Raw genomic sequence first — 18,581 nt, forward strand, 5'->3', positions numbered from 1 at the left:
TTCGGTCAGGTGCTCTGGCACAACAACGCGCACTACCCTCAAGCTGGTCGTTGGCGTTCTTAAAGGTCACCCAAAAATTCGCGGTTTTCAGCGAAAAATAGAAGTAGAGGGTCTATTATGCCTGTACGTATACGAAAAGTGGACCGTAAAAGAATATTTAAGTGCGAAATAATCTCTAGAACTGGCCGGCTGCAAACCCCGCCCACCGCCGGCGACCGCCATCTTGCCGCGATGTGTCTGACGCCATGTGCTGCATGCAGCGCAGCCGTCACCTTCTACCAAAGTTTCAGCCGCGGCAAATAGTTCAATTTCTATGCCAGGCTGAAGAAAGCTGAAATGGTTCGAATACACGCGCAGCTGACCAAGGAACAAAATCGTTCGCCCGGATGCAGACGCTCGCGCAGCAAGCAGCTTGTTACGTCACGGCTAGCGAGCGCGCCAGTGTTTTCAGACTCTCTCGGGCCGCTCGCGCGTGTATAAAAATGCTTAATGCACGACCAAATGCGCTGAAATGTCAGCGGGTCTATGAACGCACTAGAATTAATCTACATAACGCATATTATTGTTGAAAATTGGGTGTCACGCCCCCTTTAAGCAAATGCAATTTGATGGGGCATCTATGCAAACTTTATCTGGGTGAGAAAGTGACGACTATGCGTCGAGCTTACAAATGTTCTTAAGTCGTGACAGACTATAGCGTCATTTGCGCGCTCGGCGGTCAAGGTGGTCATTAGCATTCTTAAATAATAATTTGCGGTAAAGTATAGGGTTTCCGGACACTCTCAAGTGCAGTACTTATGTCTCCGATTCTTGCCCGACGTTGTTTGATGAAAACGAGCAATTTCGAATCGCGCGCTCGATGGAATGGATTGAACGCGAGAGGCGCGTGCGTGTATGCCACGACAAATCGAAGAGCTGTCATCGTTTTCTTAATTACTCGTGGCGCTCGAACGTTTCGTTGGTAGCAATTATAGCAGCTGCTCCGAGACGCGTCCCGACCGAAGAGAGAAAGAAAAAAAAATATCTGGGTCAAAAGTAATTAATGGTCCGCAAAACTGTCTAAGAGGGGGAGGGGGGGGGGGGGCATGTCCCGCATTTTTTCTCTCTTGCTGAAATAAAAAATTACGGAGTGTTACGGAGTGGTTGCCACGAGCAGCGTATGCGCGCATGGCGCAAGTAACGTTAATACATTGCGCAGTTCTATAACGGCGTGATACGTTTACCAAAAAAGAAACAGAAAACAGAAAGCCGGGGAGGGGGGAGGGGAAGGAGGGTTTAATAAAGCATGCTAACGCGTGGGCCGTTCTGAAAAATTGCCTGCCAAACAGGGAGCCGGCACTTTTCATCGTAAAAGTTCTGACCGCTAGTTTTTTTGTTTGTTGCTGGGTTTTAAATGTGCCTTCGGTGTTAATCTCCCGTCTTATTGCTTCTTTTTGTATGTAGCCGAGGCTTTCGGCATTGTTGCCACTTTTATGGTCGAGGCAGTCGCTCGCAAAAAAAAGAAAAGAAAAAGAAGAGAGAATACTTTGCTTGCGGGAAAACGTTCTTTGCTTCCCCTTTTCACTTCCTTGATTTACCATTTCCTTTTCTGCCGGTACATGGTTTTGAAGTCGGTCTCTTCTTTACAAAGAAAAGAGCAGTGCAGCGTTAGAGGACTCTGCACATGTTCCTCACGTAGACATTTTATTACGTCGAGTGCGACATACCCCTCCTCCCCCCTTAATCCCAACCTTCCGGATTCTGAACTCCACTCCACAATAATGAACGAAAGTCAGGGAGCTTTTTCCAGGGGCTCGTTTATTTGTGAGACGCAACCATATGAACCGAACGGACAATTAGCCCAGGGGAAGCATAGATGACGCTAATTTATGTCTTTAACTGTAGTGTACTAATTGTGACAAATTCAAATGAATTGAAGTAGACGAAAAATCCCCCGTTCCGTCGACGGGATCGTTCAGTCGGTGGCAAGCAATAACCTGCGCTGCGGAGCTGCGCGGTTCTCAAGCCTCACAGGGTCTCTTATCCATCCACCTAAGACGACTCGAAGGCGAAAGCCATCTTTTTCTTCTCAGTCCATGCACTGATCCTTCCCTGCCCCCCTCCGAAAGCTTTCTGCACCTAACGTGGTTTTGCACTGCCTCCAGGATCGGAGGCACCTCACCGGGTTTTGCACTGCCTCCGTGATCGGCCCAGCTTGGACCAAACAACGATGTCATGTGATGACGTCATCATGCGGTGTTACGTCACGTGACGTCATGACGACGTGATATGGTGACGTTATGACGTGGTCATGATTTTTTGTATCACTCGTGTTGTCACCGAGGCCGCGGTTCGCCGACGGCCAATTTTCGCGTTTGATGAAGCATCTAAGTCTTTCGCCTTAATATAGGTATATTGCCAGAGTCACCACTGCCAGCACCAGAGTCGACAGCGACGGGCCGCTGTAAAATTGACGTCATAGTGACATTTCTTAAGGTCACGTGACCCTCCCGCATGTGACGTAGACCGTAAGTTCCGCTACTGCGCTCTTTAGGACATGGAAACGCGCGTCGAAGTGATTTACGTGTTCATCAGTGGCTTAGCCAGAAATATTTTTCTGGGAAGCAGGGACGGGCGGAGGGGTGGGGGGAATGGCTTAGCTACCATTTTCGTATGTTCGTGCGTGCGTTCGCATGTGTGCGTGCATATATACACACGCAATTTGAACGACTGCTTAAAGAGGCTCTCAACACCTCTTGAGCATGTACTTTTGCCCCTCCACCTTGCACCCCCCCCTTTTTTTTTGAGCCTGCAGTATTCTGTAAATAAAGTAAAAAACATACTGCATATATTCGAGGCAGGGAGTGCTACCCAGCCCCCTCCCCCCCCCCCCCCCCCCCCCCCCCACCTGGCCACGCCAATGGTGTTCATATTTATTTTGCGGAAGAGACAGGCAGTGACGCGAAGCTCGCCGCATCGTACGTGTGCACGAGTCCTTTCGATTTCGAATTTTGAGAGAGAGAGAGAGAGAGAGAGAGAGAGAGAGAGAGAAGTGTTCATAATGCACGTAGCGATTTAGGAAGTCACGTCTCACGATTTGTCAGCTTTGCGCGCTGGCGAGGCTGCGGCCTTTTTGTTTTGCGACTCGTTCTTTCTCTTTTGTAAGGCTTTTGTTAGATTTGCACGAGAGGATTGAGGTCGCACCGCACAATAGACGGGCTGCAATCCACTGCAGAAGGAGAACGGGCGGTGGAGTTAACGACGTGTTCGGGTTACACTCGCTGCGCCGTGTGCTTCATTTTTATCATCGTGTGGCCATTGTAAGCTGCGGAGTGAGAGGGAACGAAATTTAGAAATTAAAGATGTCGTCGATTGCTGTTCCTCCGGTGTAGTCTCTGTGTTTTCCTCTTGTTTTTTTCGTCCTTTTTTTTAACATTGTCATCGTGTTTACTGACATTTATTTCGTGCACTGAGAATTGATAATTATAGAATGAAAGTCGAAAGGAAGAAGCACCGCCGTCATGATGTACTTTTGTTTCAATACTCGAAAGGAAGAATGTGGAGGCGACCCTAGTATTTGACTTATTTTACTGCGTAGTTGCGCAGAGGAAAGAGTCAACAACCAGCCTATCTATTGATGTAGCTCAGGGGAGCTATTCTCGAACTGTTCCTTTAGTGGACTGTCCATTGCGGCCGCCGCTGATTGGCCGGAGCTTGACGAGCAGCGCGCCCCCTGTTTCCGGTTTTTCTTCCGAAACGTCATTTTGAGGTGACAGAAGCTTTCACAACTCTCGACACAAATTAGAGGAACTTCAGTGCGGCGAACGAAGCCTCCTGAGGTTCGTTCTTGACCGCGCCAATCTCGGACGCCGTGCATTAACTCTGATTCTGTGATCGCGTTAGACATCGAATTAGGTTTAACGCGGTCTCCCCTTTAACGCACCTGCGCGATTGCTTCATGGCTAGCAGCTTTTTGAAGCAACTGAACGCGCTCTGATGACGTCAGGGCGAACTGTCCATTCGATGGACAATTCCAGAATAGCTCCCCAGATGGGCAAACATTGAAACCGCGCGGGCGTTAAGATATTGTTACGAGGCATTGTGGATGAGCACGCCGTTGGAGACGAAGAGACGAGGAAGAAGCGGGTATGCCGCGCGAGATGCTGGCAGCCATTCGGTGGCACAGTTGCTTGTAAATATTGTAAATATACTTGCTGCTGTCTCTCTCGTGTATTCGTCATCCCCGTGACAATTTGGTGGAGGTGCGGGGTAGAAGAACCGCTGTACAACGGAGCTCCGCAGTGGTCGTCGACTCGGAGTTTCCAGGATGGAAGACGAGACCGATGCTATGACTACTCCTGCATCGGCCACGACAACGCGTGCACCTGCCCCGGCAACGCCTGCACCGGCCACAACGCCGCCAACGTACGTGTTGACGCATCCGAAAAACCCTGGGACGTTCTGCGGTACGGATGAAGTCGACGTCGAAGATTGGATTGCTGACTATGAGCGTACCAGTGCTCTCAATCGTTATGACCCGACTCTCATGCTGGCCAACGTGCTCTTCTACCTGAAAGGCACGGCAAAGGTATGGTACGAGAACCATGAGGAGGAGATCGGAAGTTGGGACACATTTAAGCGAAAACTGTGCGACTTGTTTGGAAAGCCCATGGGTCGAAAGGCAGCCGTATAGGTCACGTCGCACGACATTGCAACAACCGTTGGTCTTCGCCTTTAAGAACCCGGTATGCCACTGCTAGCCCCGCCGACAGCTACCGCCGTTCCGTACCACGATAACTACCGCCGTTCCCAGCCTTTCGAGCCATACAACGCCGATGCCACTGCTACGCCGCACAGCCGCTCGCCGTCGCCCCGAGGTCACCAGTCCCGTTTGCCGCCAGCGCGTCGCCCGTCGTCTCCGTCTCCTCTACGACGACGTCCGACCTCGCCGCTCAATCTTCGACAGGGAAACTAAGAGATGCAGCTCTTAGAGGTGATGCTGCATCTTCTAATTCCACCTCAAATCCTCTTCTTGTACTGCCGACACGACGAAATTTGATCGACGTTGACGTTGACGGCCTGGCTGTTTCCGCACTTGTTGATACTGGGGCGCATATTTCCGTGATGAGTGCTCGACTTCGTCGCCGCCTGAAGAAAGTGCTTACTCCGGCTGCTCCTGATATGATTCGTGTCGCCGACGGAAGAAGTCCTGCCGTTATAGGAATGTGCACAGCACGCATCACGATCGCCAATCACCACACATCTGTTTTGTTTGCTGTTCTTGAGCAATGCCCAAATGACCTCATTCTCGGATTGGATTTCTTGTCTACTCACGCCGCCCTCATTGACTGTGCAACTGGCGTTCTTCAACTTGAACTGCCTCGGCTTGCTGACGGCGCAGCTTCACCGCCAAACCACTTGTGCTCTGTGGATTATGTTCGGCTGTCACCGCAAGCCGCCACGTGTGTGGCCTTGACGACATCACCACCTCTTCCCGACGGCGACTACATAGTGTCCCCATTAGTTGACGTGCTGTTGGCCCGGAATGTTGCTGTGCCGCATACCCTCGTGAATGTTGTCGACAACTACGTACAGCTCCCTCTCCTCAACTTCAGTAACTCGACCCAAGTTCTCCCGCAAGGCATTTCGTTGGCCAACATATCAGCACTTGATGCGTGTAACATCGTGGCATTAGACGCAGGAGAGTGCTCGTCCGGTGTTGCAGCCAGCTCAGCAAGCGCACCCCCCGACGAAATCGCGAAAATGATTGCGCCTGATCTTCTACCGCGTCAAGCAGCGCAACTTCGCCATGTTTTAACGACCTATAAGGATATCTTCGATTTCGATGAGCGCCCTTTAGGTCAAACGTCATTCGTACGGCATCAAATACATACCGGCGATGCTAGTCCTGTCAGACGGCGGCCATATCGTGTATCCCATTCCGAACGCCAGGTCATACAACGAGAAGTCGATAAGATGCTCTCAAAAGGCGTCATTGAGGCCTCCTCAAGTCCATGGGCGTCACCTGTCGTCTTGGTCAAAAAGAAGGATGGCAGCTGGAGATTTTGCGTCGACTATCGTGCCTTGAACAAGATAACCCGCAAAGACGTATACCCGCTGCCACGAATTGAAGACGCCCTTGACTGTCTCCATGGCACGCAATACTTCTCATCTATAGATCTGCGTTCGGGCTATTGGCAAATTTCTGTCGACGAGTTAGACGAGAAAAAACTGCCTTCGTCACACCGGACGGCCTCTATCAGTTCAAGGTTATGCCTTTTGGGCTGTGCAACGCCCCGGCGACGTTCGAACGCATGATGGACTCTCTCCTCCGTGGCTATAAATGGTCAATCTGTCTCTGCTACCTCGACGATGTCATTGTCTTTTCCCCAACGTTTGAGAGTCATCTAACTCGTTTGTCGACCATTCTTGCTGTTTTTCGTCGAGCGGGACTCCAGCTGAACTCCAAAAAGTGCAATTTCGGCCGGCAACAAATCACTGTGCTTGGTCATCTTGTAAGTGCTACTGGTGTACAACCTGACCCTGACAAGATTAGCGCCGTCACGCACTTCCCTCTGCCTTCTTCTACTAAAGATGTCCGGAGCTTTGTTGGCTTATGCTCATACTTCCGACGCTTTATACGCAATTTCGCCACCATTGCCCGACCGCTCACTGACCTTCTAAAGAAAGACGTCCCCTTCTCGTGGGGCCAGGACCAGGCGGCTGCATTCTCGACGCTGATCAACTTGCTCACTTCACCACCAATACTGGCCCACTTTGACCCGTCCGCGACTACGGAGGTTCGCACAGATGCCAGTGGGCATGGAATCGGCGCCGTCCTCGCCCAACACCAGGGGGGCCAAACACGTGTGATTGCATACGCCAGCCGCCTTCTCTCCACATCTGAGCGGAACTATTCGATCACGGAGCGCGAATGTCTTGCGTTGGTCTGGGCTGTCGCAAAATTTCGCCCTACTTGTATGGCCGTGAGTTCTCAGTTATTACCGACCACCACGCTCTCTGTTGGCTGTCATCACTCAAGGACCCAACTGGTCGCCTTGGTCGCTGGGCTCTACGTCTCCAGGAGTATGCCTTCGACGTAATTTACAAATCGGGCAGGCTGCACCAAGACGCCGATTGTCTCTCGCGTCATCCGGTGGACCCTGCTAGCCTCGCTGACCATGACAATGATTCTTGTGTACTCGCCATATCTGATTTGTGCGACATCGGCGCAGAACAGCGTCGGGATGCAACCCTCAAGATGGTCATCCACCAAGTCTCCTCGGGACGTTCCGACCCTTCTCTCCGACAGTATGTCCTACGCAATGACATTCTGTATCGCCGCAGCATGAAGCCTGATGGTCCAGAACTTTTGTTAGTTATTCCCCGACACCTGCGTGCAACCATTCTTCAACATCTCCATGATGCTCCGACTGCGGGACACCTGGGCGTTTCACGCACCTATGACCGCGTGCGGCAGCGGTTCTTTTGGCCTGGCCTTTATCGTTCTGTGCGACGATATGTCGCTGCTTGCGAGCACTGTCAGCGGCGCAAACGTCCTGCTCTTCCTCAGGCCGGCCTGCTTAAACCTATTGACATTCCATCCGAACCATTCTTCCGCGTCGGTCTCGACTTGCTCGGACCTTTTCCTACGTCCGTGTCAGGTAACAAATGGATTGCTGTCGCAACTGACTATGCGACCAGGTATGCCATAACACGGGCCTTGCCAACTAGCTGCGCTACAGACGTCGCGGACTTTCTGCTCAATGACGTCATTCTTCGACACGGTGCTCCGCGCCAGCTTCTTACGGATCGGGGCCGCTGCTTCCTCGCAAGAGTCATCGACGAAATACTCCGTAGCTGCTCTACCGAACATCAACTTACTACAGCCTACCATCCGCAGACTAACGGTCTTACCGAGCGCCTCAACCGTACTCTCACGGATATGTTGTCAATGTACGTCTCTGCCGACCACCGTGATTGGGACGCAACCCTACCCTATGTTACTTTTGCCTATAATTCGTCGAGGCATGACACCGCCGGCTATTCGCCGTTCTTTCTTCTGTACGGCCGCCATCCTACGTTGCCCTTCGAAACGCTCCTCCCTTCTGATACCATCGTACCAAGCGTGTATGCTCAGGACGTCGCTTCTCGCGCCCGCGAGGCTCGCCGAGTCGCCCCCGCCAGGCTCTGTGATTCCCAGGTCTCGCAAAAAGCACGCTACGATAACCGGCACCCGCGACGTCGACTACCCGCCCGAATCTCTTGTCCTACTCTGGACGCCGTATCGACGCGAAGGCTTGTGCGAGAAGCTTCTCCCTCGATACACAGGGCCCTACAAAGTTCTCCGCAAGGTCACTGATGTTGACTACCTCATCACTCCCGTCCATCCGCTCTCGTCTTCTCCTACACCACCTACTGATGTCGTTCATGTGTCGCGCCTCAAACGCTACTACACTCCCAGTGCTGAATGACTTAGGAGGCGCCGTGACGGCGCTCCGTCCGCCGGGGGTGATGTTACGAGGCATTGTGGATGAGCACGCCGTTGGAGACGAAGAGACGAGGAAGAAGCGGGTATGCCGCGCGAGATGCTGGCAGCCATTCGGTGGCACAGTTGCTTGTAAATATTGTAAATATACTTGCTGCTGTCTCTCTCGTGTATTCGTCATCCCCGTGACAATATGTTTCTTTTTTTTTTTTTTTTGGAGCTGTCGGGTGTTCGACCAGCGGACAGACAGTCAACAACCTAAAAGTGGACGCAATAGCATAAAGCTCAAATCGAAAAATATCAGGATTTGCGAGAAGATGAACGCAGTCAGGTAACTGTGTATCTCTCTCGCCGTGCCTGGATCGTCTTGCCATTTTACAGGACGCCCAACGAACCCACGCGCCGTGACGACCCCGAAACCGAACCACGGTTGCGGTCGGAGTCGAAGGGATCCCAACCTGCATACCCCGCTGCACAAAGACCTGCATGCAGCCATGGGACGGGGCACAATTCAGGGGACGTCGTATTGGGTTGCAGCGGAAATAGGCGCAGTTCGACCGACGCATTTTTTTGTTGGGTCTTTTTTTTTGTCGCCACTCGCGTAGGATTACCGTGGCGTCCTTTTGTGCCATTGCAATGGCGGGTCCGTGCTGTTCCATTCTTTGACGTGGGACAGGCATGGTGTCGGCATTCAGCGCTTTTCGTGTCTCGCCTGAAAGTGAGACGGCGCGCAACGAGCGGTGTAATGGGAAAGGGAACGGGTTTCTCTCTTTCTCTCTCTACTTGTCGATCGGTACATCTATTAATCGATTTAGCTGTCAATCGGTTAGTCACCGTGAAGCTACTGAAACGTTCCGGATGTCATTGCATTAATATTATGCCATGTGTCTCAGCTATCTTTAGCCAAGGGTTAAAAAATACAATATTAGAGGCAGGCGAGTGAAATCAGTTGCAAATTGTTGACAGTCACCTTGCGCACGACAGACAATTTTTTTGTTTTGTAATTACTTAGTTGTCAATTCGGATTATTTAACCAAATTACCAAATATTGACTTTAGGCAAGAAATTGGACTTTCAAAGTTCGAGAGCGTCTTCACAAACCCCCACTGCACTATTTGCGATAAAAAAAGTCTCACTTATACCATTTTTTTCAAGAAAAACCGCAAAATTCAATAAGGACCACGTGACTAATGCAACGAACGTCGATCGATCGATCGATCGATCGATCAATCAATCAATCAATCAATCAATCAATCAATCAATCAATCAATCAATCAATCAATCAATCAATCAATCAATCAATCAAATATCTACAAACACAGTTGAAGAGGACGAACGCAGTACACGCACACCGCAGGCGTTGGTCGGTATACCTGCTAGAATTTGATAACTTTTGGGACCTTACGTCCCAAAACCACGATATGATTATGAGAGACACAGTAGTGGAGGGTAAAGTTCGACAACCCAGGGTTATTTAACGTGCACCTAAATCTAAGCTTACGGACCTCTAGCATTTTGCCTCCACCGTAATGCGGCCGCCGCGGCCGGGATTGGATCGCGCGACCTTCGAGTCTGCCAGAATTCGCACACCAGCGGCGTTGAATGAGTGGTGGTTCCTATGGTTTCTGCTTTTCGTACATTTCTGTCTACTGAATGTTGGTTGTAGTCAAGCATTTCTCGGGTCCGCTTCATATTTTTGTTGTGTCGCGTTCGTTTTCGCCGGGGGTGCGTCTCACGATTGTATCGACCAACCAGCTCGTATGGCCAATTAACTAATCTATAAAAGGTCAGTTACCTGCAGTGTTCTAGGTTTGCGCTAAAGGCGTTTTTTTTTCTTTTTTAATTTGCTGCCACTCTACACTCACGAAGCAGAACGTTGTCGCTCATCAACCCTTTCGGACGCCACCTATGAAGAACTGCCTGTAAATGCGTCAAATCGATACAACGTTATTTCAAGGCGCTCGATATTCTATTGCAGCAGTAACGTCATAACTCTTTAATTTGTGTGCTATAGTAATTAATTTTAATTCAATTGTAATTAAATATCTTTTTATTGTGAATGAAAGAAAGAAGTGTTAAATTTAAGGGCTCGTTTTTCTTTGTTATACACAATATTAATGAGCACTAACAGACAATAATGCCAAGGAAAGTATAGGGGATGTTATAAATAGTAAATGTAAGGTAAATGCGAAGAAAGAAAAGTGGACGAAAAGATAACTTGCCGCGGGCAGGGACCGAACCTGCGACCTTCGAATAACGCGTCCGATGCTCTACCAACTGAGCTACCGCGGCGGCCATCCCCCCGTCCACTTTATGGGGTTTATATGTGTATTTAAACGTGGGAGCGTCAGTGAGCGCCGCCAGTAGCCATGACGGCTATTGTGGAACACTCTTTTTCTGCCTGTTGGCGTCACGTAGCACGTGGACTTATTACGAGCTGGCAGCTGACCAATAATCCCTCGCATACCACCTGAAAGCATCAAGTCTGCCAGAACGAGACCCTCGCTATGAATGAAGGAAAGAAGTGGAAATCTTAAGGGCTCGTTTTTCCTTTGTTATACACAATATTAATGAGCACTAACAGACAATAATGCCAAGGTAAGTATAGGGGATGTTATAGGTATAGTAAATGTAAGGTAACTGCGAAGAAAGAAAAGTGGACGAAAAGATAAGTTGCCGCGGGCAGGGACCGAACCTGCAGGGACCGAACCTGCGAAGTTATTCGTGCTCCGTTTTTGCATTAATAGAATGAAATCTTACGCCAGAAATATAGCGCAAATTCGTTTTCGGGTATCTCCATTTGGAGCAAAGAAAAATACTTTTAGACGTGGCTCGCGGGAAGGGGCACGTCGAACGACTCGTCGAACAGGGTAGTGTCTTCAGCAAAATGAAGTTAAATGAAGACAAATTTATTATGCAGGAGGTTCATTTCATCCGAATCTCAATGCATCTTGCTCTCCCTTAGCCCCTGGTCGTTTAATTCAAATGGCAAAAACAAGTGGTGTACACAAATGTGTACATAGCGTCTCAAAGGGTTAAAATTGTACGGCGTTGCTATGACGTCACGACATCTCTGCTCAGGAAGAGGGTAAGTTTGATGTGTTTGTTAAAGTTCATTTTTGATGAATCAGCGCGTTACTAATTGAAGGACGCGAAAAGGAGTGCACAGGACAAGCGCTTGTCCTGCGACTTCTTTTCTATTCAATCGTTTATTAACGCACTGTTTCATCAAACATGAACTTCGGCTCGGATCACGTGAGCCCGAGCTGTTTAGGTGCAAACAGACTCTCCCGAAACACTATAGCCTTTATTTGCCACATGTAGCCATCATAGGCCAGCACTAGAGTGCATTAGCCAGCATTAATTGGCGGGTAGTGCACCAATGCTGGCAATATGTGCGTCCATACGGCATATAATTAACTTTGGTCAGAACTGTTACAGAATATGAAAGAAAGAGTCCCAGAAAGATATCTTTTTCAAATAAAAGCTCACAGTGCCTCTTAAATTCTCCTAAGATGGCTACAAGCCGAAAGCCATCTTTTCCTTCTGTCAGTGAAATCGATCCACCCACCCCCGAAAACTTTCTGCACTTCACCTGTTTTTGCACGACCTCCGTGATCGGCCCGGCCCACCTTTGACCAATCGACATTGTCGTGCGTTGACGTCATCATGTGACGTCACGTTATGTGACGTCATAATGGCGTTACGGATGTGCCACATGATGGCGATCTGTGTCGTCGCGGCGACGTCACGTGGTGACGTCATCACGCGATCATGATTTTTTGCATGACTCGCGTTAATTCCGCCGACGCCGCCGATGGTCACTGTTCGCGTTTTATGGGTGTGTTCAGATAAGGACAGACCAAGGGGGGTCCCGACTATTTTTTGTTTTGCACGAAATTTTTATATGAGCTGGGCAAATGTCTCTATAGAAAGGAATGAACCTTCGTTTTGCGGAAATTATCACGGATTTCTAGGAAAAAATTCGCGTTTCACGACAGGTGGAAAAAGGCAATTCTGCAACTTTCAGATTTCACAACTTTGGAGGCCTATCACTAAAAACTTAACGCATTGTGGACATCAGTGTTAATTTTTCGTAAATCTTCAGCAATAGTACGATCGGCCTACGGAAATTTAAATTTGTGTGACTGACAGTACATTTTTGAAAAATTGCCAAACTTTGATTTTTGAGCGGCTGCCTCTGGCTGACCCCAAATTCAAGGGTCTTTTTTCGCAGTTTTCGCTAAAGCGCTGAAGCTGAAAATATTTCTCGCAAGTCTACGAAAGGTTTTTCGCAAATTAAGCAAAACGTTATGCGACTACACTGCATATTTATTTCGTTATAAAATCCCAAAAATGCCATAATTCCAAAACTAGCGAAAATTGCAACATTTTAGGGTCGTTTTAAAAAAAATAATCATCACCGATTTTTATGAAAATGATGGACTATACCCGGCCATGACTGCTAAATATTGTGCTGCAAAAATATGTTGCATTATTTTGTTTGAAGTGAGAAAATTGAGCTTATTTTAATACCCATGTATGGTCTTAACATCAATGTGTGGCGTTCTTATAATAAAATAAATTTAATAGACATATTTAGTTCGTAGCTCGCTTTTCTGGTTTTAATAATGACGATTGACCCAGCTTGTGTCTTTTTGACCGCTTTGAGTCACAGAAAAGCTGAGCTTGAATTTTCAGAGCTCCCCTGTCAGTACATCAGGCAGCCGGCGCCCGAGAGCGCGTACAAATGAGAGCTCGTGGTGTAGAGTGCAAATTTTTCTGCACGTCAACCATTTTAGTTCACATCATACCACCTGTCTAACGCAAAAGAGATTTAACTAGTATTTCCCTAACAGTACGGGAAAATGTTATTGTTGCGTTAGTGTGCCTAGACCCAATTGCTCGCTGCTGGGTGGTAGAGAAAGGGGGCCCGAAATGTGAGGTTCGCGTTTGTTTCTTTAAGGAATATGATTATAACTTGCCCTAAGACTACTTGAGGGCCATATTTCGATGAAAATCCTGCAAAAATATCTTCCTATACTTTATTAATAATAAAAGCCTTCGTGTTACCATCTTCAACTGCGTACTTACCCTGATTTTCTTCCATCAAGCAACGAAATTTATGGACTAGAGTTGGTTACAATAATGTACAGGTGGCTCGAGCATTACCATTGTATGGGAATATTAAGACCGTTGCGGTCTTAATATTTCAATGAATTTATCATTCGCAGAAACGGGTTGAGATGGTGGGAATGAGGGAGTTATGAATCTACAAGAAGCACGTTCATGTTCCGCATTAAATAGTTTATTCACGTCACCTAGAATGAGTAATATCCATTCGGGCAATCAAATTTTGCACACTGCAGATTCACAACTCCTTCCACTCTGTGTCTGCGCACCGCGCTACGTACAGGAAATTCCCTTGGTCCGATTTCATGTGTTTGCACATGTGGGTTGCCTGAATACCTTGAACCCGTCTGGCAAGTTTCCATTCCTCCTTCTTCAGTTCTCTGAAGGCTTCCACTTCACTCTCGCCTTTTTTGGTTTTAATAATGACACCCAAAAAACTGCTTTTCAGGGGTGAGGGGAACGCTCTCTCCTGTCTGGGTCCGACCGCTGCAGGCGCACCGCGGTGCGTCTCGCATTTCACGACGGTCACGTGTTCTCCGTCACATGTTCTCGGAGTGCTTGGCTGTTATACGTACTTTGTTTCCCTCTCTTGCGGGTGGCATTCAATTACGCTCTGGTCTTGTTGTACGCGCTCTCGCGTGCCTGCTGCCTCAATGTGCCGTAGTATGGATACAGAAAGAGGAGCTCTGAAAATTTAAGCTCAGCTTTTCTGTGACTCAAAACGGTCAAAAAGACACAAGCTGGGTCTATCGTCATTATTAAACCAAAAAAGCGAGAGTGAAGTGGAAGCCTTCAGAGAACTGAAGAAGGAGGAATGGAAACTTGCCAGACGGGTTCAAGGTATTCAGGCAACCCACATGTGCAAACACATGAAATCGGACCAAGGAAATTCCCTGTACGTAGCGCGGTGCGCAGACACTGAGTGGAAGGAGTTGTGAATCTGCAGTGTGCAAAATTTGATTGCCCGAATGGATATTACTTATTCTAGGTGATGTGAATAAACTATTTAATGCGGAACATGAACGTGCTTCTTGTAGATTCATAACTCCCTCATTCCCACCATCTCAACCCGTTTCTGCGAATGATAAATTCATTGAAATATTAAGACCGCAACGGTCTTAATATTCCCATACAATGGTAATGCTCGAGCCACCTGTACATTATTGTAACCAACTCTAGTCCATAAATTTCGTTGCTTGATGGAAGAAAATCAGGGTAAGTACGCAGTTGAAGATGGTAACACGAAGGCTTTTATTATTAATAAAGTATAGGAAGATATTTTTGCAGGATTTTCATCGAAATATGGCCCTCAAGTAGTCTTAGGGCAAGTTATAATCATATTCCTTAAAGAAACAAACGCGAACCTCACATTTCGGGCCCCCTTTCTCTACCACCCAGCAGCGAGCAATTGGGTCTAGGCACACTAACGCAACAATAACATTTTCCCGTACTGTTAGGGAAATACTAGTTAAATCTCTTTGCGTTAGACAGGTGGTATGATGTGAACTAAAATGGTTGACGTGCAGAAAAATTTGCACTCTACACCACGAGCTCTCATTTGTACGCGCTCTCGGGCGCCGGCTGCCTCAATGTACTGACAGGGGAGCTCTGAAAATTCAAGCTCAGCTTTTCTGTGACTCAAAGCGGTCAAAAAGACACAAGCTGGGTCAATCGTCATTATTAAACCAGAAAAGCGAGCTACGAACTAAATATGTCTATTAAATTTATTTATTATAAGAACGCCAAACATTGATGTTAAGACCATACATGGGTATTAAAATAAGCTCAATTTTCTCACTTCAAACAAAATAATGCAACATATTTTTGCAGCACAATATTTAGCAGTCATGGCCGGGTATAGTCCATCATTTTCATAAAAATCGGTGATGATTATTTTTTTTAAAACGACCCTAAAATGTTGCAATTTTCGCTAGTTTTGGAATTATGGCATTTTTGGGATTTTATAACGAAATAAATATGCAGTGTAGTCGCATAACGTTTTGCTTAATTAGCGAAAAACCTTTCGTAGACTTGCGAGAAATATTTTCATCTTCAGCGCTTTAGAGAAAACTGCGAAAAAAGACCCTTGAATTCGGGGTCAGCCAGAGGCAGCCGCTCAAAAATCAAAGTTTGGCAATTTTTCAAAAATGTACTGTCAGTCACACAAATTTAAATTTCCGTAGGCCGATCGTACTATTGCTGAAGATTTATGAAAAATTAACACTGATGCCCACAAGCGTTAAGTTTTTAGTGATAGGCCTCCAAAGTTGTGAAATCTGAAAGTTGCAGAATTGCCTTTTTCCACCTGTTGTGAAACGCGAATTTTTTCCTAGAAATCTGTGATAATTTCCGCAAAACGAAGGTTCATTCCTTTCTATAGAGACATTTGCCCAGCTCATATAAAAATTTCGTGCAAAACAAAAAATAGTCGGGACCCCCCTTGGTCTGTCCTTATCTGAACACACCCTTATGAGGCATCTAAGGCTTTCGTTTTAATTTTGATAACCTAGAAAGTATTACTGAAATGGGCGCTATCTAGAAGCTGACCGCAACGACCGGGTGGTCTCGCATGGGAGGACGCATAGCGGTTGCAGTGCAGAAAACGCCCGTTCCCGTTTCGAAAGCCCGTGTGCGGCTGGCTCACTTGTTAAAGCGCGCATGCCAGGGGGTTCGCTCGTAAATACACACACGCCAAGGAGAAGGAGATCCCGCGAACCGGCATAAATCGAAGCCTTGGCGTCCACGTCACCCGTCCCCGTAAATCAAGAGGGGTTCGTCCGCTTGCAACGGCCGGTCAAGGAAATGAACCCGTGGATGCCCCGTGGTCAATATATATCTCTGTGTGTGTGTGTTCACTGCGAGGCAGAGACAGAAAGGCCCAAGGCTGTACACTGTGTTATTCTCTCGGGTCCACTACCTGTCCCATATATTACACTGACTGGGCAGTAAAAAATGGCGACGATATAGTCTTTGTGGTCTGTCTTACGGATGGGTTTCGGCGCCGCCATATTGGGCTGTTAAATAAGGGCCCACGACACGGTCAGCCAACGATTTGTGGTTTTCAGCGAAAAATAGAAGTAGGGCGTCTGTTTTGCTTATGAATATATGAAAATTCAACTGTAAAAGAATGTTTTGAGTGCAAACTAAGCCCAAGAAATTGCCGGCTATAAACCCCGCCCACCACCGGTGGCAGCCACATTGAGACGGCGTGTGTGTGACGTCATGTGCTGCATGGAGCGTAGCCGTCGTCTTCTACTAAAGTTTCACCGCTGCAAATCGTTCAATTTCAAGGCCAAGTTGAAGAAAGCTGTAGTAGCTCGATTGCACACGCAGCTGAGCACAGAACAAAATCGTTCGCCGGAATGCAGACACGCGCAAAGCAAGCAGCTTCTTACGTCACGGCTCGCGAGTGCTGCAGTGTTGCCCGACTGTCAGGTCGCTCGCGGGTTTATGAAAATATTCGATTGTAAATTAAGTTCTCGACCAAATGCGTTTAAAAATTCGCTCGCTTGTTTGTGAACGCACAAGGATTAACCCATGTTGGGACTCCGGGTCCTGCGGGTCTCATCATTGGTAGCTGGCCCCCGTCATCGGACCCTTTGTCCCGCCAATTCCGAGAGAAGAGGCGCTCGTACGAACGACAGAGATTTATTTACATGGTAGAAATGATCAAGTGATCAAGCGACAAGTGACCAGTGGCAAGTAACAAAGTACAAGGGAAGGGACACATACAGAACGTCTTCGGCCTTTTATAGCGCCGCGTCGTCAACCGTGGGCGCATTGTCCACGTCTTCAGCCAATACGGTCGTCTCGGCGCCTTGCCCACCAGGGATGGGAAAGACACCACACATGGAGAGGGCACAAACTAACACGATGCCCAAATATGGTCACAAAACCTCAAACGACGCCCAAATATGGTCACGAACTCACGGCACCGAGACCGTGCACACGGCAGATTCCAGAATTCTCCCGGCGAGGGGGAGGAGCCTGAATGGGGAGATAGGGAGGGGTCGACGACTACTCGGTCCTCTGCGCGCAAGACCGGTCCGTTGGCCTTTGTTCTCGCTTGCCTGCGAGGTCGTCTCAAGTGCATGCTACCCCTGGAATGCGTCGACGATCTCCCTGACGGGTTCGCAAACGTTGAAAGAACCCCAATGCTGGGGACGGTCGTAACACCCACATAACACACATTACGATCGAAAATGGGATGTCGTGAGCCCTTTAACCTTGCCATTCGGTATCTTTAACAATTAAACGAACAGCTGCTACGCGGTAACCTCGTACACGGTTGCGCTGGTGCATTTGATGCTTCCTGACCTTATCAGTTCATGTCGCGATGTACAAAAAATAAGATAATATTCGTTTAACAGACCAACCCGGCGTCCATGTGTCGAATGTGAGATCGTCTATAGAGTTTTCATCGCACCGCTGCCATACTCAAAACGTCTATAGAACTGCAGTGGCATGCCCAATGTGGTGCTTCAAACCTTTCGTGAGTCACCGATGGTGGAAGAATGTCGCCATTCTTGTACGTCATTGTTTCATGATGCCGCCGCGGTTTCGCAAGTTATTGTTCAGAGAATTATGCCCTTACCGGCGAGGCGGTATGCACGTTTGGGCACGGCAACCTGTGTGTTTAGAAAAATTTATTATCACAGACGGTTAACATCAATAACAATTCAACGTAACATTTGCTTGCTAGACATACGTTTACGAGAACGACAAAACAAACTTCAGTTACATGGAAACAAAGCACGAAATGACGGAGGCAACACGTACAATCTATCACAGCTGAAGCAACAGGGTTTAGATTGTTTTACGAATTGGGTTTTTGAGTGATTCATATAGTTGACTTTCCAATGCAGACGTGTCGCTGGTTTTAGGTCGGAAACTTGAACGTCCTAGTAAATTTCGTCTGGGATTTTGATATCGCTACTCTGCCAAACATAGTGTTTTAGGAAGTAACGACGAACCTTTAATT

General features: G+C 47.9%; 1 protein-coding gene across 1 annotated transcript in view; it reads right to left on the minus strand.

Annotated features, from left to right (window-relative positions):
• LOC119400535 (uncharacterized) overlaps window positions 1–18,581 on the minus strand; it is a 116,372-nt gene that overhangs the window by 46,205 nt on the left and 51,586 nt on the right. The gene's annotated exons all lie outside the window — the stretch shown is intronic.

This window comes from Rhipicephalus sanguineus, chromosome 7 (assembly GCF_013339695.2).
Source record: "Rhipicephalus sanguineus isolate Rsan-2018 chromosome 7, BIME_Rsan_1.4, whole genome shotgun sequence".
Classification (NCBI taxonomy): Eukaryota; Metazoa; Arthropoda; class Arachnida; order Ixodida; family Ixodidae; genus Rhipicephalus; species Rhipicephalus sanguineus.